General features: G+C 39.6%; 1 protein-coding gene across 3 annotated transcripts in view; it reads left to right on the top strand.

Moving 5' to 3' along the window:
* LOC124798331 (muskelin) overlaps positions 1–13,021 on the top strand; it is a 135,973-nt gene that overhangs the window by 28,378 nt on the left and 94,574 nt on the right. The window lies entirely within an intron of this gene.

Raw genomic sequence — 13,021 nt, 5'->3', positions numbered from 1 at the left:
ACTTTACAGGAAAAGCAATATTGTTGTATCTATACAGTAAACCTGTTAACTGATGGTTCAGTTCCTTAGTAGATGTGACCTAAAAACCTGAAGGGTACATAACAAAATAAATGTTGCAGAAGATAACTAAGTTTCGCATGTTGACAATAAACAATATTTATGAAATCATTGTTAATCACAAGATATTTTGGAATGAATGTTTCTATATGTCCGATGCACATTCTAGGTAAATTCCTCTACAAAGTTTTGTGATGTGTCTGGACTCTGACCTAAACTTTCAGGCTGGAGATTTTAGTGTGTTGCAGAGTGGCTGGCTCCTCTTTTTTTTCCCAAGCCAGCCACACCCATCAGCTACATTGTTTTAGCTCCTTATACCACTTTCTTCCTTTGTCGTTAATGTTTTACTACTGATGCAGTACTTCGTTCTGTGCTTCTGTGCAGATACATACATAGTTTTCCAATTTTTGTTATCTGTGTTTTATGTACTGTTTTATCTTCCTGTTTTGTGTATTAATCTGTTTATGTGCGGGTGCTAAAGATCTTGCTGTCATGTGCCCATACAAGCATCTCCATCCTCCATCCATCCATTTACTTCGTTTTCTGCTGTTAGCTCTTAAAATCTTAGGTAACTTAAAAATTAGTGTTACTGCATTTGAAAGTTTATCCAATTTTGTATTTATATTGTTACATTTAGTTTTTAAATGTGTCTTGCTATTTGACAACTCTTCACCATTGGCTTCAATAGTATTTCTAAACTTTTTTTGGTTTCTACAGTATCGCTCAAATAATTAGGTGTAACAATGACGAATTCAACTTTACGTTGTACTTTCTGCTCAGCTAATGCCCATTTTCATTAGTCCTTCCTTACCAGTTCTCATTGTTTCTCTATTTCACTCTGTAACTCCGTAGGTAATTTGGCTGACGTATTTTCTATACTAGAAATTTTTTCTGCTTTTGTTTGCACGTCCTCTAATGCTTGTCCATTTGATATTATTAGATAACTCTTCTCAACTCGTTTTATTATTATTTTTTAATCCTTCCCCTTGAGTTTGAATTGTAGTAATACTACTTTTTAATTCCTCCTTTTAGGTTTTGCACTCTTTAACTCCTCCGTTTGGGTTTTGATAATATTTGGCAATTCTTCTAATTTAGCAAATAAGGCTGCTAAATTTCCCTTAATTTTGCAAGTGTTGATTGATATATGGTAAGAACAACAGTATGCCCACTAAATAGCACCAAAATATTGTTTCACAATATTAAACACAAAGAAAAGGAATATCTTTAATGCCACACACCAAATCAGCAGGCAAAAAACCTCAGCTTGGGACTTTTTACAGCTCACCTAATGGACACACAGGCAGCTGTACTGCACCACCAATGTGTCGCATGTAGACAAAGTGATGTCATGATCAACTGCCATGCAGTTATTGCATAGTTATCTGACCAGCTGCCACCCTGCAAAGTAAAGCCATACTGCTATAGTGTTGGTTGGCTGCTGCAGAGTTGTTCTTGGAGATCACTGCTGCACTTACAGCCTCAGAATCAGCATGCTGAAATCTTCCAAATTGTGTACTTAATGTTTCTTGACTAACTTGTTGACAGTTATTTCCACATGTAAATACTACTTCTTGTTCACGTTGCTCTTGTCAAGCTATCTTGTATACTTCTCCTGTTGTGATAATTCACACTTACTTGGTTTTTACCAAAACTCAGAATTACTACTACTTAAAATTGTAATAATATTGGGTGACAATACAGCGTGTGCTCACCTATATCTTCTTCATTGTTTACTATGGGTTGGTCCAGTCAGCAGGATATGTTCTTGTATTGTTTCATGAAAATCTTTTTTATCATGCAAAAGCTCTCATATTTCAGTGCCTCTTATCTGCATCCCTCACTTTGCGCACAAAAATGAAATGTTAAAGGCCTTGAGTTATGGGTTTTATCTGCACCAACTACTTCACTGACAATCTGTCCCCCTAATGATGTTCATAGCAGCCTTTCTTTTATTTAAAATTTATTGTCGCCTTCTCGTGTTTTCTTGATTCAGTGGATTTGTTATGCAATCCCACTAATTGTACCGCTGGACTTCTTCAGCATCTACAGAGGGTCAAGGGCTGTAAGGGAGTGGAAAACTATGAAAGCTAGCTAAAAAATCATGTAACCACTTATACCTCTACCACCCTCCTTTCAATAATAAATGTTCAAAAGTGAAACTGATACGGGAATGAGTGGAAGGTACACTAAAATAATACATAACCTGTTGTTTTTGTTGCTGCTTCCAACATGTCGAATTCGTGTTTTTAGTTGCCTGGATCTTGATTTGCATGTGGAAACAAGCCAAGTAGAAGATTCAGGTGTATTTTCAGTTTTATCATTTATTTGTGCTCCACATGTTATAAACTGCATTACCGAAAGACCGACTGTCCAAAGCACATCAATACACACTGAGATACAACACTGTGACTGAGACAAAAGACTGAGAGGCTAGCAGCCCTGCTGTCTTCCTTTATATATAATTTTAACAGGCAATTTCAAAATAACCCATTATTAATTTGGTACAATTTCGATTTTACAATTAAAATTAAAAAAAAAAAAAAAAACATAAAGAAACTGATATTACAGCTGAATGTGGTTTAAAATACAAACTCGAATGACATGATTTCTATAGTAACATCTGCAGTTTTAATAATGAAAATCAATTTGAACTTTAATTACAACAATGTCTTTCGTATTATTCTAGTTTATTAATTAATTACTGTATGGATTTTGTTACCAACATTTAATGGCAGTACAGAACTCGTGCTTTATCTGATTGCATATGTAAAAGTCGCAGATATGGCCTCGAATTCCACAAATTGGAAAGTTGGGTTGTGTAAACAATGTAGAGTTAATTAGAAACATAATTACAAAGAATATTAATTACAGAGGAGGACATAAAAATAAATAACAAATGAAAATACATTGCTTGGTAATAACTTTTAAGCTGTTTCTGTTATCAGATTTTTAAATTACCATTTTGTTGATTAAAAGTATTGATTTTTCATGCTAACATTTCTGCAGTCTCTAGTTCTTTACTGTTACAGAATGACCATTACCATTTTACGAAACGATAATTAATTTGGCTTAGGCACAGGTTTTGATTAATGGTGTCAGTCAGTTAACAATTAGGAATATACTTGGTGTTGAATCTGGAACATTATATTTACTTAGAATTTAGGACATATAGAACTATATGATACCCACTTAACTATACAGACAGTTTATGATATTGGACTGGTATCGTAATGCTGACTTGAAATTTTGAGAAGCAGTACCATTATACACTTCTGGAGAACTCTTCTGTATTCGGTTGTTCTTGCATTTACAAAGTGAAGTGACAAATCAGTTATTCAGAACAACATATATGAAGAAAATCTTGTAACACAACATAAGAGAGTAACATTTCTCTTCAGAGTCTTTCAATTGTTTCTTGATTTTCTCACTGTAGGAAGGTCTTTTTGTTCTCTGCCTTCCAGTATCATCAAGCCACAACCCCTTCATTGCAGGTGAAGGTGCTCGGTTGGTGTCGTGAGACACTTGCTTGTGATGCTCCCACTTTGAATGTTAATAAATTCAGCGTATGCACTATAAAAATTTTGTACGTGCTAGTCACCTGAACAACAATTTAACACAAATGTCTTTCACTTTATTGCAAGGAAGAGGTGGAACAACCTGTTACACCACAGCACCAACAGGTTCCTCACGTTTGGACTCACAGCTCTGACGTAATGTACTCACAACTGTACAGATCAATGTTCTGACTGTGACTGACACTTGCAACAAATCGAGGATATTGCACAGGTGCCATTCATGCTCAAATACAGCAGTGTGACCTGCAGGCTTGGCTAGCATCTGCATTTATGTTTGGTGTTCCCTTATTTTTGTCCGCCCCTTGTAGCTATAGCACATTGAACCATTTGCAAGTCATGAATGAAATTAATGGAGCAGTGAATATAAATTGCTATTCTGCCTGAGAATAATAAATTTTAAGAAAGCATTTGATCACTTCCAACAAAATCTATAATGGCAAAAACAAGGCATTGATTCAACTCATGTACACCAGTGCTAACAGATTCCATTAGACTTCATCACATTTGTGAGAAATTCAAAACTGAAATATGAGTTGCAAGGAAGTTCCAGAAGCTAAAAGCATTTTTAGCAACACCAGAGAAGGTTTTAAGATAGTAAAACTGGGAAAATAAAGGGAGTGGAACATACCTGAGCTACCTAAATTTTTGAGATGCTGTTGTACTGTTTAGCAGTGAATGAGTTTAAGTTCAGCTACAAAATAACTTAATAGAACAAGTTTGAAAGTAGGCCTGAAAATCAACCATAAAAAAGTAAAAGCTCTCATCAGTCTGAAGAGTGATTTGTATACCCCACTTGTGTACTTTTGGAGATAGTTTGCCATTGCATTTACATAGCTGGCTATTGGGGCCTACAGTTTAACGTGGGCTCCAGACTATTGTGCAACTCTGCATTTTTCATACTAGCAATTATTGCCAACGGCGAAAGAAGTGATAAGCAACAGATTGAAATCCGAAGACTGACTGGGGATAGGATCATGATACCTTTGGATCCATAGTTTGGCCCTTCAGCTCTTCTTTTCTTTGTGTTAACAAACACTTCATTGACACTAAATTTTGTTTTCAGAATAGTATTCCTGTAACAATGTCACACTGAAGAGCCAAAGAAACTGGTACACCTGCCTAATATTGCGTAGGGTCCCTGTGAGCATGCAGAAGTGCCACAACACAACGTGGCATGGGCTTTACTTACGTCTGAAGTAGTGCCAGAGAGAATTGACACCATGAATTCTGCTGGGTTGTCCTTAAATCCTTAAGAGTACGAGAGGGTGGAGATCTCTTCTGAACAGCATGTTGCAAGGCATCCCGGATATGACTCCAGGATGAAATTTTCACTCTGCAGCGGAGTGTCCACTGATATTAAACTTCCTGGCAGATTAAAACTGTGTGCCAGACCGAGACTAGAACTCGGGACCTTTGCCTTTCGCGGGCAAGTGTTCTACCATCTGAGCTACCCAAGTGCGACTCACGGCCCCTCCTCACAGCTTCAATTCTGCCAGCACCTCGCCTCCTACGTTCCGAACTTCACTGAAGCTTTTCTGCGAACCTTGCTCAGATAATAGAGCATTTGTCTGCAAAAGGCAAAGGTCCCGAGTTCGAGTCTCAGTCAGGCACAGTTTTAACCTGCCAGGAAGTTTCATCCCAGATATGCTCAATAATGTTCATGCCTGGGGAGTTTGGTGGCCAGCGGAGATATTTAAACTCAGAAGAGTGTTCCTGGAGTCACTCTGTAGCAATTTTGGATGTGTGGAGTGTGTCATTGTCCTGCTCGATCTGCCAGAGTCCATCCGAATGCGCAATGGACATGAAAGGATGCATGTGATCAGCCAGGATGCTTACTTATGTGTCACCTGTCAGAGTCATATCTAAACATATCAGAGGTCCCACACTCGACACCATTACAGAGCCTCCACCAGCTTGAACAGTTGCCTGTTGACATGCAGGATCCATGGATTCATGAGGTTGCCTCCATACCCGTACATGCCCATCCACTCGATACAATTTGAAACGAGATTTGTCCAACCAGGCAACATGTCTCCAGTCATCAGCAGTCCAATGTCAGTGTTGATGTGCCCAGCTGAGGCATAAAGCTGTGTGTCGTGCAGTCATAAAGGGTACACGAGTGGGCTCTCAGCCCCAAAAGCCCATATCGATGGTGTTTCGTTGATTTGTTCACACGCTGACACTTGTTGATGGCCCAGCGTTGAAATCTGCGGCAATCGGTAGAAGGGTTGCACTTCTGTCACCTTGAACAATTTTCTTCAGTTGTAATTGGTTATTTTCATGCAGAATCTTTTTCTTGCCACTGCGATGTCTGAGATTTGTTGTGTTACTGGATTCCTGATATTCACGGTACACTCGTGAAATGGTTATACAGGAAACTTCTCACTTCATCACTACCTTGGAGATGCCGTGTCCCATCGCTTATGTGCCGACTACAATACCACATTCAAACTCACTTAAATCTAGTAGCTGCAGCTTGTAGCTGCAGTAGCAGTAATCAATCTAACAACTGTACCAGTCACTGCTTGTCTTATAAAGGCATTGCTGACAGCAGTGCTGTATGCTGCCTGTTTACATCTCTGTATTTGAATATGCATCTCTATACCAGTTTCTTTGGCACTTCAGTGCATAAAAAAACTGTTAATTGTATGACCAAATAAAGATAAATTTCAATGTCATAAATCAAAGAAAAGCCATTCCAAATGGTACTCTCCTATTCCAAGTACTTATACATAAAATATTATTCCCTCTTGTAAATGCATCACCGTATTTTTTTTAAACTGACTGTTTAGTCTGTTGCAGAACCATGTTCATTACCTAATTTATTACTTAACCATCAAGGTAGGCCTGTACTCAGTTGGTATATGCTGTATAAAATGCAAATAAAGTTATGGAGTGCACAGTGTTTTTCAGGGTATAATTGTTCCAGTTTCAGAATGTTGTTCTGCCTCAATTGCATTAAAGTTTATCTCATTCCTTGCTTATGAAATATTATTTTTAACATTTTACCAGAATTCATATTGTGATCTTGTCTAGTGTATTCTTTATCAAGTTCAGTATCCTGTACCTTTTGTGCTTCATTCAGTTTTATATTTCTGCTCTTGTTACCTGTTCCTCTAATTTGGCTAAACATTTGCTTCCAGTATGCTGCTACTGTTGCATTCTCATGTTTTCAAACATTCATATTAAGAAATGGAACTTTGTTTTGCTCACTTAGCACCTGTAGCATGATAGTAAAGCTGGATTCTGTCCTTTAAGACACCAGTCTGGTTTCTGGCAAAATGGCAGCACAATGACTGCTCTTATAAAAGTGACTGATGATTTAAAACAAGCCATGGACAGACAACAGACTACTATTATATGCTTTTTAGATTTCAGCAAAACATTTGACCACTGTGGACTTTGACAATTTACTTGCTGAACTCAAAAGCCTAAACTTTTCTTCAAGTGCTGTAGAATGGTTCTACTCATACCTCACATTGCATTAGCAATGTGTAATGATTGGACCAAAAAGGTCACACTGGAGGAACGTAGTGTCAAGATTCCAGTATCAGGATTCCCTCAAGGATCAGCATTGGGCCTGCTACTATTCTCATTATATGTTAATGATGTCTCAACTGGTCTCTCCCACTGTAAATACCACTTGTGAGCTGATCATCACCAGCTATATCTAATCCAAACCCAACAAACTTGTGCCCAGCCATGCAGCATGTAAATGCTAATTTACTTGCCTTGTCAGACTGGGCACAGAAATTAGGTTTGAAGCTTAACACACCTAAAACTCAGGCAGTCTTACTCACTCATAAAAGACTCATTACCCTTAATACAGAGAATCATTTTGATTATTGATTCTAAATGGCACAGAAATAACCTTTTCTTCTTCTGCACTTGGGAATAATTATGGACCACCACCTAGATTAGACTGAACACACAATTGCAGTCTGTAAGAAGGTGTCAGTGTCACTTCACTCACTACATAAATATAAAGAAGTGATTCCTTTTGCGCCTAAAAAGAAGCTTGTAGAGTCACTTATACTCCCTATATTTCACTATGGTGATGCTATTTTCCAAGGACTTTCATACAAAAGCTCATACAGGTTGGAACTGATGATGATTGCTTGTGCACGGTACATTTGTGCATTCACTTTTTATCCCATATCATTCCTGCCTACAATAAATTATTGTGGCTACATGCCAATAAGTATAGAGACTATCATATCCTATGCTTGCTCTATCATCTTCTCTTATTTATTGTCAACTTGTACACTACTTTCTGAAGAGCACAGCAGAAACATCCCTCCCCCCCCCCCCCTCCCCCCACAACACAGTAAAATTGGCTCTGTATCAGCACATAACACTGCCATATTCTCTAAATCATTCTCCATATCAGGAACCCGACTTGGGAACGATCTTCCAAAAAATATCGGAGAAACCAAATCCCTTACAAACTTCAAAAGACAGATAATGGCCTACATCTTATCACAATATCTATCTATCCCATACTCAAATCTGCAGTTTAGTCTCACAAATTCCTTCTGCCACACAACTCTCTCCCCCCCCCCCCCCCTCCCCCTTCAGCTTCCTGCCCCATCACCCCTCAACTTGTCAGCACTTGTCAGCAGAGAGCAGAGTTCTGTGTTTGTATGTTATTTTTTCCTATTGTTTCCTATCTTCTACTGTCTTCTCCTTCATCTATGTTCTTTGACTCCTAATAACTCTAATCATAGACTCAAATGTACTAAAATAATTTACGTAATTCCTTATGCCATTCACTATCATTATTATTATTATTATTATTATTATTATTATTATTAGAGTGTCAATTATTGCTATAATCATTGCTAATATTATTAAGACTATTATCATTGTTAATATTATGACTATTATTACTGTGAAGTATTTGTGAAATCTTTAATATGAGTTTTTCCTGCTCAGTTGTAAGATAGGTCCTTAAGGCCCTAATGGGGTCAGGCTAAATAACCAATAAATAAATAAATAAATAAACATATTAAAAAAAGAAGCTGTGACTTACCAAACGAGAAAGCGCTGGTAAATAGACACAATAAAAAACACACAAATATCAAGCTTTTGCAACCCACGGATGCATCATCAGGAAAGAGGGAAGGAGAGGGAAAAACAAAAGGATGTGGGTTTTAAGGGAGAGGGTAAGGAGTCATTCCAATCCCAGGAGCGGAAAGACTTACCTTAGGGGGAAAAAGGGACAGGCATACACTCGTGTGCGCGCGCGCACGCGCGCGCGCACACACACACACACACACACACACACACACACACACACACACACACACACACACACACACACACACACACAAAATCGATATGTGCGGATGGATGTGTGTGTGTGTGTGTGTGTGTGTGTGTGTGTGTGTGGTGTGTGTGTGTGTGTGTATATCTGTCCCTTTTTCCCCCTAAGGTAAGTCTTTCCGCTCCCGCGATTGGAATGACTCCTTACCCTCTCCCTTAAAACCCACATCCTTTTATCTTTCCCTCTCCTTCCCTCTTTCCTGATGAAGCAACCGTGGGTTGCGAAAGCTTGATATTTGTGTGTGTGTTTTTTATTGTGCCTATCTACCAGTGCTTTCTTGTTTGATAAGTCACAGCATCTTTTTTTAATATATTTTTTCCATGTGGAATGTTTCTTTCTATTATATAAATAAATAAACAGGTACTCATTTGAGACAAATTGCAGGGCATCTGGTGTATGTGCACCTTCATTCTCCTTGTCTATTGAGTCAACCAACAGCTGCACTGAATCATGCAAAGAATGTTTTGTTCATTCTGGTTAGTCAGCTGGGACCTGTCAGCTCTGTCAGCACTGCCATCTGCTTCCATTGTGTACTATCCTATTAGATAACATGTGAATATTCTTCCTGCCGTTTTCAAGCTGACTTTACTGGCATATAGTGAAGGGGTAATTTGCTTATTTTGTATGTGCACCTTAACACTGTAGTGTGAACAGTTCACATCTGTTTCATCTCTCAGTGGCTTTTATGTTCTGCTTTCATACATTTTAACATATAACAGAAAAAAATCTCTTCCAATTTGAATTGTGTGTCTGCAGAAACCATTCTATTTAAGATTTTTTCCTTTTTCTTTCAAGTGGCAATTGTTTGCATTTGTCATTAAAAATACAACTGGGTTTTTATTTGCTCTTCTGTTTTATTTTTAATTGTCAGATGTGGTTCACTGAAATATTTCTGACCTTAGATGTGTAAATTAATTTTCAAATTTGAACTTCCCTGCCAATTTTGCCTAAAATGTTTGGGTAACTATAGACCTGTTATGAACCATGCTAGTTAATAACTATCCTATATACATGCATGATACATTTTATGATTTGGAAGATATTAATGTTGTTTGGACGGTTCTTGGATGTCCAGCCGGATACGATTGCCAAATGCCCACGATATTTTGGTGAATAATTATTTCGCCATCATCAGGTGGTGCTGATGCAATGGTTTGTCCACTCACTGCTGCTAGTATTTACCCCTCATTGGTCCAGGTGTTATCCCATGGGACGATGGCACACAGTGTTTCCAGTGGTGGGCGAAGAGGAAGCCATGCTAGGTGGTGGGATGGGCTGCAATATCTCTTTGGTGGCTATGACAGAATGACCTCATGTCCACTTGCACTGTTGCTCCTTGATAGAACTTAGTTTTGGTTTCCAGGCATTACTGATTTGACAACCAGTGTCTCTGTTGACAAGGTTGTCCGTTGCGTGAATTTCTATGGTCTGTTTGAAGATGCAGTCCCAGTATTTATTTGTGGAGGCGAACACTTTTGTCTTGTCATAATTCGCTGTGTATCCAGTAATTATGCAATGTTCTGCTAGGGCAGAGTGGTTTTGTTGGCCTAAGAGGGTGTAGCGTTGGTATTCTTTGCATCAATCTTCCACTGTATGAACTGTTTGACCAATATAGGCTATGCCACAGGTGCACGGAATTTTCTGTTTGCTCATTTTCTTGATGCTGACATCATCTTTCACCATTCCTAGTAAGTTGTGCATCTTAGCCGGTGGTCGGAAGACTGTGTCGATCCTGTGTTGCCTCAATAGTCTCCCTATTTTGGATGACACATTGTCTGCAAAAGGTAGAAACACCAGGCCTTTTTTCTCTTCTTCCATTTGTTCTTAATTTTGGTCCCTACTGCACTCGTGTGGTCGGAAGGCCATTTGGATTTGGTGGTTGTCGCATCCATTCTTGCGAAACACAGTCTCCAGGTGTTTGAGTTCTGTTGATAAGTTCTGTTTGTCAGAGATTGTATATGCTCTGTGTACCAAGTGTTAAGCATTTCATTTAGCTGAGCCAGATGGTGGCAGCTGGAAGCATATAGGTTCAGGTCAGTGTGTGTAGCCTTGCAGTATGCACTGTGACCTAGCGAGCCATCTGACCTGCACTGCACCAGGACATCAAGAAAGAGTAGTGCTCCACCTTTCTCGATTTCCATATTGAACTGTATGTTGTTATGTATGGAATTAAGTTATTGCAGAAATATTTGTAGTTGATCCTTACCATGTGACCATATTAGAAGTGTGTCATCCACATATCAGAAGGAACATACAGTTTTAAGTTTGGCAGTCTCCAGGACTGTTACTTTGAAACTCTCCATGAATAGGTAGGCTACCGCTGGAGGGAGAGAGAGGGAGGGGGGGGGGGGGGGGCACAGCCACAGCCACAGCCATAGCCACTCCATCACTTGTTCGTAGTATAGCCCATTGAAGACAAAGTAGGTTGATGTTAACACATGCCTGAAAAGTTGTCAGCTCTGCTCCGATTTTCTCATCGATTAAGTTGATAGAATCTTCCAGGGAGACTCGCCAGATGCTGGCCTGGGGATACGTCGGTGCCCCTATGTTACTATATATCAGTTGCATCCCATCTTTGTGCATCTTTGGAAGGCCATATATCCTCAGTGCTACTGCTGAGTGTTGGTGAAGTCTGTTGATGTCCTTATCCTCAAGCATGCCATCTTTCAGCAAGTTGGAGGTGCTTAGTTGTTTCTTCTTAGTCAGGTCTGTTTTAATTTTCTAATATGCTGGGTCATCTAGTAATTGCAGTATCTTCTGTTCATAGCCACATCTCTCAAGAATGAAAGTAGCATTCTCCTTGTCATCTGGGGAGAATAAGTCTCTCTGCATTTTGTCTGAGGTTGCACAGTGGTGTTCTCTCTGCTCTGGAGATAGTGCTTCTGGCCGGTGTAGCTCCTGAAATAATCCAGCCCATTTCCCTCCCGATTTCTCCAGCCTTGTTGTTGGTAGCCCTCAGATTGCGTGTTCGGCTGAAGGTGTTGTTTCAGTGATTGGGAGAATTGGAGGTGTTGGTGCAAATATATGTAGACGACACATTTGTAATCTGGCCACATAGAAAGGATCAGTTACAAATATTTTTAAATCATCTAAATTCCATCCATAATAATATACAGTTGGCTATGGAAATTGAGAAAGATGGAAAACTACCCTTTCTTGATGTCCTGGTTCAGTGCAGGTCAGATGGCTTGCTAGGTCACAGTGTGTACTGCAAGGCTACACACACTCACCTGCACCTACATTCTTCCTGCTGCCACCATCCAGCTCAGCTAAACAGAGTGCTTAACACCTTAATACACAGGGCACATACAATCTCAGACAAACAGAACCTATCAACAGAACTCAAACACCTGGAGACTGTGCTCTGCAAGAAGGATACGGCAACTGCCAAATCCAAATGGCATCCTGACAAAAGCACAGTAGGGACCAAGATGAAGAACAAATGGAAGAAGAGAAAAAAGGCCTGGCGTTTCTACCTTTTGCAGGCAACGTGTCATCAAAAATAGGAAGACCATTCAGGCAACACAAGATCGACACACTGTTCCAACCACCGGCTAAGACGCAGGCCTTACTGGGAATGGTGAAAGACGATGTTGGCTTAAGAATGCGGCTGTGTACCAAATTCCATGCAGCTGTGGCAAATCCTGTATCGGCCAAACAGTTTGTACGGTGGAAGATTGATGCAAAGAACATCAATGTTACACCTGCTTAGGCCAGCCAAGCTGATCTGCTCTTGCGGGACATTGCATGAACACAACGTATTACGACTAGACAAAAGTACTGGCCTCCACAAATAACTACTGGGACTGTATCTTCAAAGAGGCCACAGAAATTTGCGTAACAGACAACCTCATCAACAGGGACACTGGTTACCAACTCAGTAAGGCCTGGAAACCAATACTAAGCTTTATAAAAGAGCAATGGTGCAAGTGGAAACTCCGCACACCATTGGCACATGGAATTGCAGCTTGACGCAAGGGATAAACATTAGCGGCAGAGGGTGGATGATGGCGAACGGGTATTCGCCAAAATATTGTAGGCATTCGACGATCGTATCTGGCTG

The sequence above is a fragment of the Schistocerca piceifrons genome, chromosome 5, assembly GCF_021461385.2.
Source record: "Schistocerca piceifrons isolate TAMUIC-IGC-003096 chromosome 5, iqSchPice1.1, whole genome shotgun sequence".
NCBI classification, from domain to species: domain Eukaryota; kingdom Metazoa; phylum Arthropoda; class Insecta; order Orthoptera; family Acrididae; genus Schistocerca; species Schistocerca piceifrons.
The sequence above is the reverse complement of the archived record's forward strand: the minus strand, read 5'-3'. Positions and strand labels throughout refer to the sequence as shown.